General features: G+C 46.0%; 2 long non-coding RNA genes across 2 annotated transcripts in view; one reads left to right on the plus strand and one right to left on the minus strand.

Annotated features, from left to right (window-relative positions):
- Positions 1 to 25: 25 nt before the first annotated feature.
- The window catches only part of LOC141580833 (uncharacterized), a 193,524-nt gene continuing 172,855 nt past the window's right edge, over positions 26 to 20,694 (plus strand). The window contains exon 1 of the long non-coding RNA XR_012513203.1: positions 26 to 274. This is a non-coding gene — a long non-coding RNA (uncharacterized LOC141580833). The remainder of the gene's footprint in view (positions 275 to 20,694) is intronic.
- LOC104652899 (uncharacterized) lies at positions 4,175 to 19,212 on the minus strand. The gene is made up of 3 exons (XR_746184.3): positions 18,798 to 19,212; positions 11,058 to 11,188; positions 4,175 to 4,637 (listed from the first exon to the last, which is right to left on the minus strand). It is a non-coding gene; the product is annotated as an uncharacterized LOC104652899 (long non-coding RNA).

Below are 20,694 nucleotides of genomic sequence, written 5' to 3' on the forward strand. Positions count from 1 at the left end.
CCCTCGCTCATTCTGCGCCCCGCCCCTCGCGTTCCCAGTGGTCTGTGGCCGCAGGTGGCCGCCAGGGATCGCCCGCGACTCGGTTCGTGCGGTCCTGGACGTCGGTCTCGGGTATCCGGACTGGGGCTGGGGATGAGAGCGGGGAAGGTGGGAGCTCCCCGAGAACGAGCGGCGGGACGCGCGTGGCCGAGAGTGCTGAGACCCAGGGTGTCCCTTTTCAAGGCACTGACTTTGGGGATTGCTCCGGATTTCCCTCCGCAGAAGGCCGAACCTGGTTAGTTTTTTTTTTTAATTAGAGACAAGGTCTAACTCTTTTGCCCAGGCTGGAGTGCAGCGCACGGTCATAGCGCACTGCAGTCTCAAACTCCTGGGGTTAAGCGATCCTCCCACCTCAGCCTCCTGAGTAGCTGGGACCACAGGCGCACTCCATGGCACTTGACAATTTTGTTTTTAGTAGAGACAGGGTCTCTGTAAGTCTGGTCTCAAATCCCGGCTTCAAGCAATCCTCCTGTCTCGGCCTCCCGACGTGCTGGGATTACAGGCGTGAGCTGCCACGCCGACCGTTTTTTGTTTTGTTTTTCCCCCTTAATCAGGTACTAGCAAGTTGCAACTGTTCTCTTTCCTATAACACAGCTGAAACAATCTTTTCAATGTGCAGATTAGCATCATTACCTTACTAATTAATAATCCCTATGTTGAATTGTCCTTTATATTTTTCTGGGAGCTTTGGCCCTTGTGATCCTGCAACACCACAAAGTATACTAACAAGGAATTATTATCCTAATTTTAATGAACGAGATCTAAGAAGTTCAGCGAGGTTCAGGGGTAAAAACAGCCAAGGAGGCTGGGCGTGGTGGCTCACCTCTGTAATCTCAGCACTTTGGGAGGCCGTGGTGGGCGAATCACCTGAGGTCAAGAGTTCGAGACCAGCCTGGCCAACCTGGCGAAATCCCATCTTCTACTAAAAATATAAAAATTAGCCGGGCGTGGTGGCCGGCTCCTGTAGTTCCAGCTACTCAGGAGGCTGAGGCAGGAGAATCCCTTGCACCCTGGAGGTGGAGGTTGCAGTGAGCCGAGATTGTGCCATTGTAGTCTAGCCTGGGCAACAAGAGCAAAACTCCTTCTCAAAAACAAAAAACAAACAACAACAAAAAATAGCCAAGGAAAGCTTCCTTTGCGTTTCCTTAATATCTTGAGTTTACCGCCTTTGTAACCCCCGCCACAGTACACAGGGGCTTGTGCATTTCATCGTCTTTATGGATAAACTGTCCATCCATTCCCCGGAGAGCAGAGACTGACTTTCCTTCCGCACCCCACCCACCCGACTCCCCGCACTGCGCCGGGCTTAGGTGCACAGTAAATGCAGACTGAAGGCAACGTGAGATCAGGCCCGGAATTCAGATTGTGTCTCCTAGTCTAAGGGCCTCAGGTTGTCCTCAATCTGCCCTATTCACCAGCATCACATTGGGGCATTTCTAATTCAACCACTGAAGTTATTAATATTTTGTTTGCAGGAGAGAAAGAGTCCGCTTAATTATAGCCTTCAGTAAGTAAAAAACTTTTCCACCGGGAAGATGGCAAGCTGGTGGTGTTTGACAGATTTAAGACTCAGGAAAAGGGAAGTGTGGTTTTTTCAGGCATGCCTGCTTGGGATTGGCCCGTTTGCCTTTCCTCGGTTTGCTCTGAGTGTTGGGATGTTTCAGCATTACATGGTGAAGCCCATAAGAGGGTTACATGGTGCTGTCTGGGAGCTCTGTGTCCATCTCCATAAATGGAGGCCTTTCCTCTCCCTACTCTGTCCCTGCATCCCCCACTCCGAACAGACAAAGCTGGCCATTCTCTTGACGGATCCTGTCAGAACTTGAGTGTTTTCTCTCCAGGTTCAGTGATATAACTCAGCTGGGCATGCTTAATAAATGTTCATTTAATAGTTGAGTGAGTAAGAAAAATGGAAATATTAGGGTTCATCAACCCAAGAAATCGGGGCTAGCCTGCAGCATCAAGTATTTAAATTACTTGTAATTTAAGAATTTCATTTAACCAACCTCTGGCAACCCCCATCTTCCATCCCCTTCCTATAAGTATGTACTATTATTATGTGTCACTTAGAAATAATAAAAGCACAATAATTTCCTCATAGTAAACTTTAGAGTGAATTGTGGGTAGAAGTTTTGGGATTTTTGTTCTTAGGAGGCTTTTTACCAGGCCTGGGTTATTTAGTTGTGGACCTGCCTAAAGGCAGGGGGGTGGATGTCAGTAGATGACCTAGTACTTCTGAAAACTTTCTTAAGAGACTTGGGATTTTTATGTTACCCAGCAGTGATTTATTTAACACAAGAGTTTACAATTTCTTCCTTCCTTTCTTTCTCTCTGTCTCTCCCTCCCTCCTTCCTTCCTTTCTTCTTTCTCTTTTTTTTGAGACGGAGTCTTGCTCTGTCGCCAGGTTCAAGTGCAGTGAGCAATCTTGGTTCAGTGGAACCTCCACCTCCTGGGTTCAAGCAATTCGCTTGCCTCAGTCTCCCAAGTAGCTGGGACTACAGGCACGTGCCACCACACCCAGCTAATTTTTGTATTTTTAGTAGAGATGGGGTTTCACCATGTTGGCCAGGATGGTCTCGATCTCTTGACCTTGTGATCTGCCTGCCTCAGCCTCCCCAAATGCTGGGATTACAGGCGTGAGCCACCGTGCCCGGCCTCTCTTTCTCTTTCTTTCTTTCCTTCCTCCTTCTTTCTTTTTTTCTCTCTTTTTTTTTTTTTTTTTTTTTTTTTTTTGAGACGGAGTTTCGCTCTTGTTACCCAGGCTGGAGTGCAATGGCGCGATCTCGGCTCACCGCAACCTCCGCCTCCTGGGCTCAGGCCATTCTCCTGCCTCAGCCTCCTGAGTAGCTGGGATTACAGGCGCGCGCCACCATGCCCAGCTAATTTTTTATATTTTTAGTAGAGACGGGGTTTCACCATGTTGACCAGGATGGTCTCGATCTCTCGACCTCGTGATCCACCCGCCTCGGCCTCCCAAAGTGCTGGGATTACAGGCTTGAGCCACCGCGCCCGGCCTCTTTTTTTCTCTCTTTCTTTCTTTCCTTCTTTCTCTTTCTTTCTCTCTTTTTCTTTCTCTCTCTCCCTCCCATTTCTTTCTTCTTTCTTTCTCTCTCTCTCTCCCCTCCATGCCCTCCCTCTCTCCCCCCTTCCCTCCCTTGCCCTCCCCTCCCCTTCCCTTCTTTCTTTGTCTTGCTCTGTCACCCAGGTTGGAATTGCAGTGGCACAATCTTGGCTTACTACAGCCTCCATTTCTCGAGTTCAGGCGATTCTCCTACCTCAGCCTCCCGAGTATCTGGAACTACAGATGTATGCCATCACGACTGGCTAATTTTTGTATTTTTAGTAGAGAGAGGGTTTTACTATGTTGGTCAGTCTGGTCTTGAATTCCTGACCTCAAGTGATCCACGTGGCTCGGGCTCTCAAAGTGCTGGGATTACAGGTGTGAGCCACCACCGTGCCTGGCTAAAATTTTGTTTTAAAAAAATGTCGCAGTATAGAGTAGTGATTTAGCTCAGATACTCCACAGTCAGGCTGTCTTGTTTAAATCCTGGACCCTGCCTCTTAGTTCTGTAACCTTGGAAAATTATCTGTCCCTCACAAGAGGGAGGGACAGTTCCTTCATCTATAAAATCAAAGTAATAATTATATGAAAGTCATAGGACTATTGTGAAAAGCACACATAACATTTGGTAAATTTTGTGTTCACCAAATGTTAGCTGTAATAGCAAATTCCCTTAATGTGTTCTTGCATGTTTGGGGGTTGTTATTGCAGGTTATTAATGTGACACAGGGCAAGAGAATGATAAACTTTAAGCTGTATGGTATGAATAATAACCAATGAAAGCTTATCAGAAGAAGAGATAAAGGCTTCTGAAATTATACCTCAATAGATATTTGTAATACAGATTTCATAAAGCTTTATTGAATAATGTCTATGTAGCAGCCCCGGTGCCTTACTTTTTCTCATTTTATGTAATCTTTAGGTCAGCCCTTTGAGTTCAACTCCATTTTAGAGGAGAAAGTTGAAGCTTAGATAAATTAAGAGATTGTCTAAGATCACGAAGATGATAAATTGCAAAGGCAGAGTTCAAATGATCTCGTCTCTTTTTTTTTTTTTATAGTGAATGAGTTAGAAAATGATTCAGTTTCACACACATACACATGTGCACACACACACATCACGTGTGTGTAACCTTTCTGTAACCTTTCAGAAATGTAGATCAGTGGTCAGAAATTATGAAACTTTTTAAATTAAATTGGACCAGTTTATTTTGCAGTTTTAGGTTGAAGCAGGTTAAAAAATACTCTCACCCAGCAATCCATAATGTTCTATTCTATTGCTGTTTGTTGGGTCCTCTGATCAAGAAAATTGTTAGTGAGAGCGCCATTCCAAAGAGAGAAGAGACCCCTTCTTTCACAATTAGAGTTTTTAAAGTCAATTTCACAATTAGACTTTTAAAGTCAATAACCAGGTTAACTCCAAAAGATTCAGGCAACTCTTAAAATCTGTCACTTCAGTTCAGTTCAGTATCACAAGAGTGGAAGTTGCTGGAAAAAGTTTCTGCTTGATTTAAAGTTTATCTTTTTTACCTTAGGCTCTAAAACAGAGAAGAGAAAACATCTTTTAGAATGTTTGATTCCAGTAAGATTTTAGTGAGCTTAGGCGAAAAGGAATGAACTATATCCCTAATTATTAAGGGGGCTCATAAATTTTTCCTCTTTTCTTTTTTTTCAATTGCAAAAATCAGGATTGGTGACTTCCAAGAACAAAAGCATATTTGCTTGGGGCTAATGAGGTTTCTTCAAGGCAATTGGGTAAAGGGATCAAAGAGCCATCAGGAAAAAAAATTGAGCTGAAAGCTAAAAGGCACCAAAAAGGTCATTTTGTGATTACATGTTTTTACAGCTTTATTGAGATGTAATTGACATGTAATAAACTGTTCATAAAGTCTACAATTTACGTTTTGATTTGCAAACCTTGTGAAGCCATTACCACAATCAAGGTAATGAACACATGCATCATGCCTCCAAATTTCCCCATGCCTCTTTGCAATCTTTTCCTCTTACCCCTCTTTGGGACACCCCTTTTTCGATGCTCAAAAGACCACTGATCTGCTTTTGCCACTAGTGTGCATTTTGTAGAATTTTATTTTATTATTTGATTATTTTTTATTTTTTTAAAGATGGGGTTTTACCATGTTGGTCAGGCTAGTCTTGAACTCCCAACCTCAGGTGATCCGCCTGCCTTGGCCTCCAAAGTGCTTGGATTACAGGCATGAGCCACCACACCCGGCCCTAGAATTTTATATGAATGGAATCGTATAGCATGTACTCTTTTTGAGGGGAGGGTCTCGCTTTTTTGAAAACCCAAAGTAATTATTTTGAGATTCATCCATGTTGTTGAGTCTATCAAGAGTTCCTTCCTTTTTATTGCTGTGTAGTGTTTGATTGTATAGCTACACAATTGTTTATCTACTCATCTCTTGACAGACAGATAGGTTATTGCCTATGATTTTGATCCAACACATTACTTTTACTTGTAGAGAAGTCCGAGGAGAAGAAGTCTCCAGAAAGGGGGCTTGGCTAAGGTCCCTACTGCATTTGGGAATGATGAAGAGGAGCCTGTGACCCTGAGATTGTGTTCCAACAAGCCTGGCAGTTGCATTTTGGCTTGGCCTCGTTTGCCTGGGATGATCTTTCCTTTCCTTTTCTTTTTTTTTTTCTTTTTCTTTCTTTTATTTTTTTTTAAGTGGGGTTTCACCATGTTGGTCAGGCTGGTCTTGAACTCCCGACCTTAGGTGATCTGCCTGCCTTGGCCTCCAAAGTGCTTGGATTACAGGCGTGAGCCACTACGCCCGGCCGGATGATCTTTCCTTTAACCCTCCTACTCGGAATTTATAGTAACATTAGGAATTTAAAAAAAATGATTGTATGAAATTTTATGTACATATATTTATCTACACATCTCTCTATGTCATTGATAGACTTCTTTTTTGCTGTACGTAAGAGATACCTTATATACTGGGATGTGAGTCTCAGGATAAGGTAGCCCATGTTTATTCTAGGCCAATCTTTCTTCACCTGGTTTCTTAATCTCATCCTCCTCTCTCCTCAGGGACCTAGAGCCTTTAATTATCTCCTTTCTACCAGTTCTTTAGCCACAGCCTGTAATCTTGTGCAATTTCTCCACGCCCTTCCCTTTAAGCCTCTCCGTTGATCCTGTGTAAGCCTCTAGTTCTTACCCGATTTGTCTCCTTCCCTTTGAGGAAAGTTTATTGAAAAAGTAGCCTACACTTGATGTCATTACTTCCTCACTTTCTGTTCCCTTGTTCTTAACCCTTCAGTTCCTTTCTCTGATGCACGTGGTACTGTTGATTGGCCCCCTGAATGCTTAGACCCCTCATCCCTTGGCCTCTGTGAATTACTCTTTCCCTCCTGGGTTTCTGTCTATTGTCCATATGTTCCTATTTTTAATCTCTACCATGAGCTCATCCTCAGCTCTTCCTCAGAACTCTGTCTTTGACCTACTGCTCTTCTTTCTTTTTCTTTTCTTTTATTTTTTTGAGATGGAGTTTTGCTCTTGTTGCCCAGGCTGGAGTGCAACGGTGTGATCTTGGCTCACTGCAGTCTCCACTTCTTGGGTTCAAGCGATACTCCGGCTTCAGCCTTCCAAGTAGCTGGGATTACAGGCGCCCACCACCATACCCGGCTAACTTTTGTATTTTTAGTAGAGATGGGGTTTTGCCATGTTGACCAGGCTGGTCTTGAATGCCTGACCTCAAGTGATCCACCCGCCTTGGCTTCCCAAAGTGTTGGGATTACAGGTACGAGCCACTGTGCCCGGCCCCTACTGCTCTTCCTTCTCTGTCTTCTCTTTCTGGAAGGCCTCTTGTGTTCTCTATATTCTAATTATAGGGCCGCTGGTGACGCTCCTAAATGCATATTAATAACCATGAGCTACACACTAGAATACCATTTCTTTGGATTTTGGACAGGGAGAAATGGATCATCTCTAAAATGGAACTCATAGGTCCCTTTAAACATCCTCCTCCCACTAAAGATGTCACTATTCACTCAACCATCCAGGGTAGACACTCAACTGGCCACTGACTTTAACCTGCCCCATCCATCCTAATTATTCCTTGACGCCATACTTCCCTCTCCAGGCAGTTCAGGGCTTTATCACCCTAACATTAGGATTATTGTAATAACCTAATGTTAGCCAACTCTTTGCCCCAACCTTGCCATTCAACTTAAATTATTGTGTTGGCCACAGTGTACCCATGTGTTCTTTGATGTATACTTTTTCTGCTTTAAAAACACCGTAATAGGTTTCCTACTGAAAAAATTCAAATCCTCTTAACTTTATTCATATAAGATCTTTAATGATGTGATCCCCTACCTATACCTTCAGCTTTTAGATCTTATTCTGTAGTTTTTTGTATTTTGCTAGACCAGCTCTTATTCGTCTTTTCTCTCTTTTTTTTTTTCTCTGTCACAGGCCAGGCTGGAGTGCAGTAGCACAATCTCAGCTCATTGCAAGCTCCGCCTCCTGGGTTCAAGAGATTCTCCTGCCTCAGCCCCTCCAAGTAGCTGGGAATACAGGCACACGCTACCACGCCTGCTTAATTTTTGTATTTTTAGTAGAGATGGGGTTTCACCATGTTGGCCAGGCTGGTCTTGAACTCTTGACCTCAAGTGATCCACCTCCCTAGGCTTCCCAAAGTGCTGGGATTACAGACGTGAGCCACTGTGCCCGGCCTTATTCATCTTTCAAGACCCTTCTAGGTATTTCTTCTGTGTGTCCACAGTATCCTGTGCATTCTTGTCATACGGCACTCATTATAATACACTGAAACATTCTAGTTCTTGTCTGTGCTTCTCGAAAGACTGTAAGATCCATGAGGGCAGGAACTTCATCTATTCATCTTTGTATTCATCCCACCCCCTGGAGGGTCTAACATAATTCCTGGCACAGAATAAGCACTCAGTAAGTGTTTGTCAACTAAAATAATAAACATCCATGACCTGGTAAAATGTAAATGCACTGTCAGTTATACCAGGTCGTTGAATGCTCATAGAAATCCATCAGGGTAATATCACCACAAGCCTACTTAACAGATAAGGACACACAGGGAAGAGGGCTTCAGCAATTCCTCAAGGTCACAGGAAGATCAACTGATTGGAAATCCAATATTTTTTTCCCCTTACATTTGTGAATTTGGAAAATGTCAAGGCATCAGGACAGAGATTTTTTTGACTCTATAAACATGTATTGAAACAACTACTATCTATGAGCCACAATCCTAAGTATGAAAGCAATGAAGGAGAGTGGAGGAGACCCCTTATGCCTGGTAAGGTTCTAGACACTCAGTCTCTCTTCTCCCTCCCTCCCTTCCTTCCTTCCTCCCTCCTTCCCTCCGTCAGTCCTTCCCTCCCTCCCTCCCTCCCTTTCTTCCTTCCTCCCTCCCTCCCTCCCTCACTCCCTTCCTCCTTTTTATTTTATTTACTTAGTGGTGAGACAGGGTCTCACTCTTTCACTCAGCCTGGTGTGCAGTGGCACAAGCATAGCTCACTATAGCCTCGAACTCCTGGGCTCAAGTGATCCTCCTGTGTGAGCCTCCTGAGTAGCTAGGCTACAGGTGCACGCCACCATGCCTGGTTTATTTTTGTGGAGATGAGGTCTCACTGTGTTGCCCAAGGCAGGTCTCACACTCCTGGTCTCAAGCAATCCTCCTGGCTTGGCCTTCAAAAGTGCTGGGGTCACAGGCGTGAGCCACCATGCTGGCCCTTCCTTCCTTTTTTTCATTCTTTCTATTTTTCCTTCTCTTCCTTTCTTTTTTCCATGATGTGGGGTAGAGGGGCTGGCTTGTGCATTGTAGGTTGTTGAGCAGATTCTCTGGCCTCTATCCCTAGATGCCGGAAGCAACACCCCCACCTCATTGTGATAACCAAATACGTCTTCAGACATTGCCATATGTCCCCAGTTGTATGTGCGTGAGACAATTTTGCCCCCAGCTGAGAACCACTGTGGTGTGGATAGACTTAAAAGTGGAGGGAATTGGAGGCTGAGGTGGGCAGATCATGAGGTCAAGAGATCAAGACTATCCTGGCCAACATGAGGAAACCCCGTCTCTACTAAAAATACAAAAATTAGCTGGGCATGGTGGCGAATGCCTCTGGTCCCAGCTACTTGGGAGGCTGAGGCAGGAGAATTGCTTGAACCTGGGAGGCAGAGGTTGCCGTGTGCTGAGATCACGCTGCTGTACTCCAGCCTGGTGACAGAGCAAGACTCAGTCTCAAAAAAAAAAAAAAAAAAGAATGAAGAACAAGAGGGCAAGCTTTGCCTCCCAAAGCATGGCAGGTGTTGCATGGATGCAGTTCTGTATGGACTGAGTCAGGGGAGGGAGAGAAGGAGATGTTAGGAGTTAGATGTTAGGATGGAATCAGAAGCCAGTAGGAGTTCTGGAAGAAGATGGAAGATGAGCGGGTGGTGTTGAAGGGTGGGGTCCTAGAGAATCCATGAGAATAGCAACCTTGGCTATGAAATGGGAGAGGAAGAAATCGTGTGTGTGTGTGTGTGTGTGTGTGTGTGTGCGCGTGCGCATGCACGTGTGTGTGCACATGCATGTCTGCCTGTGTGTGTGTAAAATGTAGATCTCAGATCATCCTACTGAACCAAATTCTAAAGAGGAGAGTCACTTGTTCTTTGGAAGACCAGACTTGGGGAGACGCCAGGCTATAAATCTTGGAGGGGAGGACTTTACTGCCACTTAGAAATCAGGCCCAAAACACCTATAATGTTTGTCAGTCCACATGTAAGTGTTCTTAAGTAAGTGTGCAGGGTGTGGGGGATGAAATATGGCAGGTATTTGATTTAAAAAGCCTGCACAGATTTAATGTCCTGATAAAATGTATTAAATCTTTTAAGGTTTTAATGAATCTAGTATGTGTTTCATAAATCAAGAACTCCGCTAAGCCGTCTCCTGGTTTAATAAGAGTAAACTAGGAAATTGCTCTGAGCAGAAGCAAAATACATTTATATCACACTGAAAAGTAATAGATTTTTAAGCTGAGGGGGTCTTTCTGGGCTTTTTATGCTGTTTGCTTATTACGTTGCTCCAACTCCTTCAAATATTAAACCACAGGCAAACACGTGCTTAACTGTATCAAGATGTGAACTAGCACAAAGGTAAATATGATTTGTAAGAGAGCAGAAAACAAAGCCAGTATTTCCTTGCCCTTAGACCTAGGACCAGGTTGATTTCTGAACTAACACCTGGCTTTGTGTATCTAAGGGTAAGGTGGTTGGTTAAAAATCATTATTAACTGTTAGTAAACCACCTTTCCCAAGTTCTCTCACTGCTCCATCCTCACCGCTTAGCACATCTGCCAGATTGAAGCCGTGAGTGTGTGAAATACTTCTTGAGTTTTATAGCTGACTGAGGAATGGCCTTGTTAAACTTACTGGCCAGACCATCCAAAGCAAGTGTTCAGAGCTCCTTCTGTCGTCTTAAACCCAAGGGCTATAATGTGTGCTTTTGTTCTTTTTCCTTTCTTCCAGTCCCACTGCTCAAGCTCCAGTGGGAATGGGAAGGGGGCTTTGGGGGTGTGGGTATACCAGATAGGTATCTCTGAGCAGGATGGGGCTTGAAGCCCCACTACGAAGCTTCCTGGGTGGATGGGCAAGAATCTGGAGTGAGATGGTGGTTCGGGGAGTTGGGGGGAGGTGGCGTTGGAGGAATGAAGGGGGGTGGGGCTTGAACATTCCAGTGCACAAAAGCTGGCAGGGCTTGTGAGCTCTGCAGGGGAGGGAGCAGGCCGTAAAGCTCAGTGTGGAGAAGCCTGTCCAACCTCATTAGCTGTCACGGGCAACAATACTGATCTGGCAATAGAGGCGATTCCAAACCTGTTGGTCATTAATCACCCGCCTGACAGTTGCGAATGGAAGTGGAAAAACCTCATCCCCCCTCCACCCTTCCCCTCCTCCTGGGCCCAGCTCTGGAGTTTAGAGTTACCTCTTGGTGTATATGTGGTTCGCGGCTGTGTGCGGGGTCCTTTTCCTTCGGCTTTTTTAGGGGGTCATTTTCAGCATGGAGAGGCTACAAGTTGGCCAGAGCCTGGCAGACAGCGCTTCTGGGCACAGAGACTGGGGAGCAAGAAAATGAAAGGTAGTGGCTTCCAGAGTGGGGACCTCGGCTGTGACCCCTCTGGGATCCAGGACTGGGTCTTGGCAAGCCCATGGAATCAGGGGAGGCTGTCGTCAGTGCCCAGGCCTCATCTTTCCACACCCGCCCCCTCGTTCCCTGGCACACCCTTCTCTCCCTCCTTCAGCCACTGGGTGCCAACATATTTTCCTTTATGCTCCTTTTCCCTGCCCTTCCCAACCCCCACCCACCATTCCCAAATAAGCGGATCCTGCTCATAGGAAAAGTTTTCATCTGTTTTTTTCTGTCTCACTCTGAAGTTAAGCTCCGTTTCCTTTCTTGGAGGGACTTGGCTTTTCAGCCTCGGCTCTAGCTGTGACAGTGGGGGAACGGTGATGTTTGGTAATAGTGATATTGATATTTCATCTGTGAGAGTGGAGTCGGGGCAGTAGGAGAAGAGGCCTGGTCTGCACAGGTGCCTCTGAAATCGACCAATGGGAAGTGCTGCTTAGTTTCTTGGTCTGTCTTAAGTTTTCTACGTAAAGGAGGGAAGAAAAGAGAGAAGGGGCAGAGGACAGTTATAGACCGCACTAGGATGGGGACTTCTGTTACTCAAGTTTCTTTTCTTTTTCTTTTTTTTTTTAAGATCGAGTCTCACTCTGTCACCTAGGCTGGAGCGCAGCAGCATGATCTCGGCTCAGGGCAACCTCTGCCTCCTGGGTTCAAGCGGTTCTCCTGCCTCAGCCTCCCAAGTACCTGGGGTTATAGGCACCCACCACCATGCTAATTCTGTTTCTCAAGTTTCTTGCATGTTCTTCAGTGCATGTGAGCCAGGTTACATTTAAGAGAGAAGATCCAACTTCTGCTCAGTTTCCTAGGATGTGGAGGGAGGAGGGGTATAAGGAATTAGCCAGGAATTCCTGAAGGAGTAACGTCAAGATAATTTACACACTTCTCAGCTCTTCTGTTGGCAGGCATGAGAGAGTAACGTGGGTGCTAACAACCAAGGAAGGGGAGAAGTTGCAACAAAAATTGTCAAGGGGTCTAAATTAGTCCTCTAGTTTTCCCAAACGTTTCTACGTTCCGTCGGTGCAGAGGACCCTTGGCCTTGGCCACGTTTGTTGGTGCTGTCTGCTCTCTCCATAGCTTCTCTGACCTCTTGCTACTCGTTATAGTTTCAGGCAGAAGATGGACACATCTGTCCATGGTTGATCTGTCCAGGCTACGCTGACAAAGACAAATTCCCATGACATACTCATAGAAACAAAATGGAAAGGAGGGATTGTTACAACTATACCATTTTAGCCTGGCTTCCCAATCTCTCATATACCCCTTTATCCATTTTTTTTTTTTTTTTTTTTTTTTTGAGACGGAGTTTCGCTCTTGTTACCCAGGCTGGAGTGCAATGGCGCGATCTCGGCTCACCGCAACCTCCGCCTCCTGGGTTCAGGCAATTCTCCTGCCTCAGCCTCCTGAGTAGCTGGGATTACAAGCACGCGCCACCATGCCCAGATAATTTTTTGTGTTTTCAGTAGAGACGGAGTTTCACCATGTTGACCAGGATGGTCTCGATCTCTTGACCTCGTGATCCACCCGCCTCGGCCTCCCAAAGTGCTGGGATTACAGGCTTGAGCCACCGTGCCTGGCCTTTTTTTTTTTTTTTTTTTTGAAACAGAGTCTTGCCTCTGCCACCCAGGCTGGAGTGCAATGGCACAATCTCAGCTCACTGCAACCTTCGCCTCCCAGGTTTAAGTGTTTCTTGTGCCTCAGCCTCCCCAGTAGCTGGGACTACAGGTGTGAGCCACCATGCCTGGCTAATTTTGTATTTTTTAGTAGAGATGGGGTTTCACTATGTTAGCCATGTTGGTCTGGAACTCCCGGCCTCAAGTGATCCACCCACCGGGGCCTTCCAAAGTGCTGGGATTATAGGCGTGAGCCACTGTCCCTGGCCTTGGCACTATTAAGAAAAGAGAAACAAAAGCTGTGGTTCTTAGCTGGGGAAATGACATACGTGCACACAGAACAGTTCTCTGTAAAGGCCAAATGATCTGAAACAAAACATAGGAGCTACCAGGGCTCAGAAGAGGGCTAGAGTTATCAGGGAAAGTGGTGAGGAGGAAGGGGACTTGGACTGAGCATTGGTGGGTGGAGAGCATTTAGGTAAGTGGGCAGGAAAGGTGAGGGACTTCAGGCAGATGGCCAGTGTGAGCAGATGAGTAGAGACTGGAACGGCAGGGCCTGCGCTGAGGACAAGGAGAGGGTTTCCTTGACTGGATGGGAGGCTCGGCGCAGGCCCTTTCTCCTCCTCCAGCCAGCACTCATTTGTTCCTGCAGCATCACTGTGAGTTCCACTTAGTCCTGGACCGCTGTGTACTGCCCAGTCACTTTCATGTGTATGTCTCTAGTTCTCTCGATCAGATATACAAGCCACTGGAAGGCAGGAAGTATATTTTATATACGTTGGAACTTACTCAACACAGTGCAATGCAATTCAAGTTAATTCGATTCAATGCAATCCAATCCAATTCAATCCAACATGTTTTTATTGAGTACCAGCTTTTCAGCTGTTCTAGGCTTTTGAGATTCAATTAAACAGACAAAGATACTGGCCTTCCCGACTTTAGTTCTCACAGGAGCATACAGACAAAAAGAAATACTATAAATAATATTAGATAAGTTGGATAGTATGGTGGAAGGTAGTAAGTACCAGGGAAGAGATGGAGAGAAGGCCAGGGTCCTGGGCTAAGGAGTGAGCGTGTATATGCATGTCTGTGTGTTATTAAGTGGAAATTATCGAATGAAGGTATTAAGCAGAAGATGTTATGAAAAAGAAGGCACTATTAATAGGGGTATTAAATAGAAAAATCACAGCATGTCTCATGGAGAAGGTGATAATTTACCAAAGACGTAAAGGGAATGAGGAAGCTGGCCTAGTGGATTTCTGGAAGAGACGTTTCCAGACAGAGGACAGCGAGAGAATGGCCCTACACAGGAGCATCCTAGTGTGTTTGAGGGATGGCAGGGAGGCCATGTGGCTGGAGCCAGAGCCACTGAAGGAGGCGGTGGGGTGGGAGGAGATTGGAGAGGGCGCAGGGAGCTAGGTCTTAGAAGCCATGCTGTGGACTTTGGCCACTCCTTCAAGAGAGACGGAGCCTTCACAGGCTTTCAGACCAATGAATGACATAATCTGACTTCTGTTTCTAAAAGATCTCTTGGCTGCAGTGTTGAGAATAGGTGATGGGGGTTGGGAGGTGGAAAGGGGGACCAGGGTAGATCTGTCATGAGACTGATTTTTACAGACGTGGCTGAACCTATGCAACTCAGAGAAAGAAGACCTTCAGCCTATTCATGTTGGAAGGCTACACGAGATTCTCATATGCTCATTAAGAGCTTCATTATGAGACACACATTATTTAGAGTTTTGACCTGACTGAATAAGCCTGATCATCCAGCTTGTTCACCAGGGTTATCTTCAAGAAACATTTCCCCTGCTAATCACCACATAAAGATTTGTAATTGTCAGTTAAAAATCTGGTGGTTTGAAGATGGCTTTCAAAACATTCCCAAGAGTTTTGAGCAAGGCAACATGTTAGAATGTGTGTATATCCTTCCAAAGGGACATTTTGAATGGGCAATGTTTATTTTGATCTCTAAGTCCTGCTATGTTTGCTTTAACAATTTTCATACTTTATAGTATCTCTTCTGTGTTCTCTTACCATAGAGTGGAGGGTTGGCATTCAGCACATTGCCTAAGAGGAGGCTGGGGAATGGAATTAAGCCTTGGGCATGTTGTTATGTATTAATTTATAAGGCAGTATTAAAAATTCCATTTGAATTTCTAAATCGAACTAATTTTGAGGGGCCAAACTATTTTTTTTCCTCGAGAGAAGTAAGACATATATTTAAAATAGGTTCTTCCCTAAGAAGCAAAAGGTAACCACTTTTCTGTTAAGCTTCTTATAAGTCCATTTAAATGAATGAGCAACCAGGGGGTTGTAAGTTGGTCCCCAAGTCAACAAGATTACTGAGCAGCTTCTGTGGATGTTAGTTATTGAGGGGGGATAAAAAAAAATAGAGGCCAGGCATGGTGGCTCACGCCTGTAATCCCAGCAGTTTGGGAGGCCAAGGTGGGCGGATCACCTGATGTCAGGAGTTCGAGACCAGCCTGGCCAAGAGAGTGAAACCCCGTTTCTACTAAAAATACAAAAATTAGCCAGGCATGCTGGCACGTGCCTGTAATCCCAGCTACTTGAGAGGCTGAGGTACGAGAATCGCTTGAACCCGGGAGGAGGAGGTTGCAGAGAGCTGAGATGGGCCCCACTGCACTGCTGTCTCAGAAAAAAAAAAAAAAAAAAAAAAAAAGAAAACTTTATTTTGCCCTCATGTTGCTCCCAATCTGGCAGAAAAAGAAGCATGAGAACAAAATGACACTAGAAATTAGAGAAAAGGAGACTCTTGGCCAAGTGTGGTGGCTCATGCCTGTGATCCCAGCACTTTGGGAGGCCAAGGCAGGAGGACTGCTTGAGGCCAGGAGTTTGAGACCAGCTTGGGCAACATGGCAAAACCCAATTTCTCCAAAAATTCCAAAAAAATTAGCTAGGCATGGTGGCACATGCCTGTAGTCCCAGCTACGCAGGAGGCTGAAGCGGGAGAATTGCTTGAGCCCAGGAGGTTGAGGCTGCAGTGAGCTGTGATTGCACCACTGCACTCCAACCTGGATGACAGAGCAGGACTCTGTCTCAAAAAAATAAACAAAACTAAATAAAGGAGACACCTTACTCCTATGTGTGCCATATATGTGTGTAGTTTTAAACCTTTTCAATGTTTTATAACATCCGTGATCTCATTTCATTTAGGCCTAATCATAATTATCTGAAATAAAGTCACAGAGAGTCACAGCTGCAAAGGACTTCAGAGATTATCCATTTCATCCAAGCCCTTGATTCTATATGGAAGAAACTGCGGCACAGATATGGGAAGTGCTTTGTCGTGGTCACAACAGGAAGCAGAGGAGCTAGAACGGGAACCTGGGGCCTTTGGTTCCATTCCACATTTTTTCTCACACTTTCAGAATGGTGAGGGCTATAGGATTGAGGTTCCAGGAGTATTTAATGAAGCCATTGTGAGGCCAGTTGGGATGAGGTGATGGTTCAGGATGAGGATTTGGGGGGTGGGGTCGCTGCAGGGACATCCTGAGGCCCAGAGTCACAAGGGAAAACATTAGCTTTTTTAAATTTTTGAGATGGAGTTTTGCTCTGTCACCAGGCTGGAGTGCAGTGGCATGATCTCAGCTCACTGCAACCTCCACAGTGATTCATTCAAGTGATTCTCCTGCCTCAGCCTCCTAAGTAGGTGGGACTACAGGTGCCCGCCACCATGCCTGGCTAGTGTTTTATGTTTTTAGTAGAGATGGGGTTTCACCATGTTGGGCAGCATGGTCTCAATCTCCTGACCTTGTGATCCGCTCATCTCGGACTCCCAAAGTGCTGGAATTACAGGCATGAGCCACCGCACTGGGTGAACATTAGCCTTTTTTTCTTTTTCTTTTTTTTTTTTTTTTTTGAGATGGAGTCTCCCTCTGTCCCCCAGGCTGGAGTGCATTGGCCTGATCTAGGCTCACTGCAACCTTTATCTCCTGGGTTCTAGCGATTCTCCTGCCTCAGCCTCCTGAGTATCTGGGACTACAGGCATGCACCACCATTCCCAGCTAATTTTGTATTTTTAGTAGAGATGGGGTTTCACCATGTTGGTCAGGTTGGTTTCAAACTCCCAACCTCAGGTGATCTGCCTACCTGCTGCCTGCTGCGATTATAGGAGTGAGCCATCGTGCCTGGCCTACACAATGATTTTTTAAAAAGTCATTATATATATATTTAAAATAGAGAAAAATTAGAAATAGCTTAACAGTATCATGCAGTCATCAAAATGCTGAGGCTGTATGAAAAAAATGCTTAAAACATAATGGTTAGCGAAAAAAGCAGGATATTATATATATAGTGTTTTATTTATATATGTATATATTGTACTCTATTCTTTTTTTTTTTTTTAGACAGGGTCTCACTCTGTCTCCCAGGCTGGAGTGCAGTGGTGCAATCATGGCTCATTGCAGCCTCCACCTCCTGGGCTCAGGCGATTCTCCCACCTCAGGCTCCGGCAGCTGGGATTTCATGTGTGTGTCACTGTATCTGGCAAATTTTTTTTTTTTTTTTGAGACGGAGTTTCGCTCTTGTTACCCAGGCTGGAGTGCAATGGCACGATCTCGGCTCACCGCAACCTCCGCCTCCTGGGTTCAGGCAATTCTCCTGCCTCAGCCTCCGGAGTAGCTGGGATTACAGGCACGCACCACCATGCCCAGCTAATTTTTTGTATTTTTAGTAGAGACGGGGTTTCACCATGTTGACCAGGATGGTCTCGATCTCTTGACCTCGTGATCCACCCGCCTTGGCCTCCCAAAGTGCTGGGATTACAGGCTTGAGCCACCGCGCCCGGCCAATTTTTTTTTTTTTTTTAAATAGAGATCGGGTCTTGTGATGTTGTCCACACTGGCCTTGATCTCCTGGCCTCAAGCAATCCTTCCTCCCCAGGCCTCCCAAAGCACTGGGATTACAGGCATGAACCATCACACCTGGCTGTGTTTCTTGTGGTAGCAAAGTAGAAAAATGTTGGGACTACCACACACCAGGTAATTGGGCCAGGCCTGGCTTTTGTGTGTAGCATCTTGGCCATGGTGGTTAGAGCAGCACTTCTCACACTTAAACTTTACTCAGGGGATTTTTCTAAATGCAGATTTAAAGTAATGGATCGGTATGGGGCCTATGAGTCTACATTTCATTTTAAAAAGTTTTATTTTTTGGCTGGGCACTGTGGCTCACACCTGTAATCCCAGCACTTTGGGAGGCTTAGGAGGGCAGATCACTCGAAGCCAGGAGTTCAAGACCAGTCTGGCCAACATGGTGAAACCCTGTCTTTACTAGAAATACAGAAATTAGCTGGGCGTGGTGGTGCATGCCTGTAGTCCCTGCTACTCGGGAGGCTGAGGCATGAGAATCGCTTGAACACAGGAGGTGGAAGCTGCAATGAGCCAAGATTGGGCCACTGCACTCTAGCCTGGGTGACAAAGCGAGACTCTGCTCAAAAAAAAAAAAAAAGTTTTATTTTTTAATTAACACATAATAATTGTACATATTTATGGGGTCCATGTGATATTTTGATACCTGCATACAATGTGTCATGATCAAATCAAGGTAATGTGCATATCCATCACCTCAAACATTTATCATGTCTTTATGTTGGGAACATTGCAAATCCTCTCGTAGCTATTTGAAAAGATACAATACATTCTTAAGAGTTAATGGTCTTCACCGTACAGTGCCATACAACACTAGGACTTATTCCTGCTATCTCCTAAGTAAGCTGTAACTTTGTATCTGTTAGCCAACCTCTCCCTCCGCAACCCCTGCCCTCCTCTGCCTCTAGTGACCACAGTTCTACTGAGTCTGCGTTTCTAAAAGGCTTCCAGGCAATGGTGACACTACTGGTTTGAAGGCCATACTTAGAGGAATGAGCCTTTCAAAGGGGAATTCGTGGGAATGAATTTATCCCAAACCTCACCTGGATAATGGTTTTCCCAGAGCTTTCTACCGAGGGTCCCATTTTTCAGACCCCTTTGTGTGCTTTCCGCCTTTTCTGGGCGCTTGGGTCCCTGTTGACCCCCGAGCACGTGCGGCACTCACGGTCTGCTCTGCTCACTCGGCCCCCCGGTGTCCCATGTCTGTGCTGCATTGAGTCCATTTGTTATCAGTCCTTCCTCTGCGAAGCGGCCAGCTCCCTGTACTTCACCTGCTTCTGTTCTTGGAAGGCCCAGCCATGACACTGTGGGGACAGCCAGGATCCCACGACACTGATTCCTTGACTCCATCTGCCCTTGTGCAGCCAGCAGCTCCTTTCCTGGGCCCTGTCACCTTGCTCAGTTGGCCCAGAGAGCCCCTGCTGGGCCAGTCTCTCTGTCCCGATTGCCTGGGACTCTGTTTTTAGAACAATAAGGTGGTTATGTTCATCTCCTAAGAAAGCATTGAGTTCCGGAATGGGGGAAACATACTTCTGTCTTGGCAGAGGAGGAACCACCCAGCCAGGCGGGCCAAGGCCCCATTGATCAGAGTCCAGTGAAAAAGTGGCTTCTCAGGAGCCCTGGATGCTGGCCCACTTCGAGACAACTTCTTCTTTCAACTTCCTTTCATGTGTTTTAACTTCACAAACATGCCAGTTTCCAGCTGCCCCTCAGAGACAGCGGCGGTGATGGTGGTGGGAAGGACACCATGGCAGGGGTCAGATGGAGTGGGGTGGGGAGGGTGGTGGTGGGGGGGGTTCACCCTATTAGGGACGTTTCTCTTGGGGACCAAGGTTATATCACAGCTGACTCATGCGATAACACAGTTACAAGCATTAAAATATAGATGGCCGCGAAGGGCACAATGACAGAGACCTCGGCCCTTTCTTTTGCTCTTTATATCTCTCTGTTCTCTCTCTCTCTCTCTCTCTCTCTCTCTCTCTCTTTCTCTCTCTCTCTCTCTCTCTCTCACACACACACACACACACACACACACACACACAAATACTTAACCAATTAAGTCCGTCGAGTGCTATTTGCAGATGATGGTGTGGAATTGTGCTGGAGTTGTGTCCGGCCTCATTAAATGTCAGGATTAACAATACAGCAGTTGGCAATCAAGGCTGCTCTGTGGCTGTTAGTCATTAATCACCATCTGACAGTCCTGAATTGGAAACGAGGAGCCTGTTCACATGTGCTCTGTGTACCTAGTTACCCTCTTGGTGATCAGTCTCGGAAAAGTTTTCTTTGACTCTCTGCCTGCAAGGGCCTCTGTCCTGGCAAGGAGGCACAGGGTCACTGGGCTTTCTCCCCTCTCCTCCTCCTCCTCCTCACTGGGAAAAGAAGTTGAGGTCCTGTAGAAACAGGGGCGAGAGGAGTGTATTGCTTTTGGCCTGCTCATTCCCTCTTAGGCCTGTTTTATGTAGCCTTGTTTTTATATTCTGGCCCGATGGCCAGGAAAATTCTTTTTCTCCCTGAAGAAATCCTGAAAGACAGCAGGGAGCTCGGTCCTGTTCCAAGAGCTGCTGGGGTAAGTTTGTAAAGTGCGGTCCTTCCCAGCTGCTCAGGTGTGGACCTCTCTACGAGAAGGGCCACTCGACTCATTTCAGGTACTGCCTCCAGCAACTCGGGCCTGACTTTGAGCTGGTCATCGGGATCTCTCTGCAGAATCGAGAGGAAGGACTAGTTCTCTTTGGGGTCCATTCTCAGGGCCTTGCTTCATTCATTCATGCATTCAAGAAATATCTGTTGAGTGCCCGTTACCTGCCAGGCACAGACTAGGCACGGAGGCTCCAGAAGTGAATGCACAAGCAAAGCCTGGGGCTTCATGGTAGTTCCCTTTGTGGGGCAGATAAGCATCTTCCGCAGACCCCCACATTCTGGCAGGAAAGTGCCCTAGCC

This window comes from Saimiri boliviensis, chromosome 13 (assembly GCF_048565385.1).
Source record: "Saimiri boliviensis isolate mSaiBol1 chromosome 13, mSaiBol1.pri, whole genome shotgun sequence".
Classification (NCBI taxonomy): Eukaryota; Metazoa; Chordata; class Mammalia; order Primates; family Cebidae; genus Saimiri; species Saimiri boliviensis.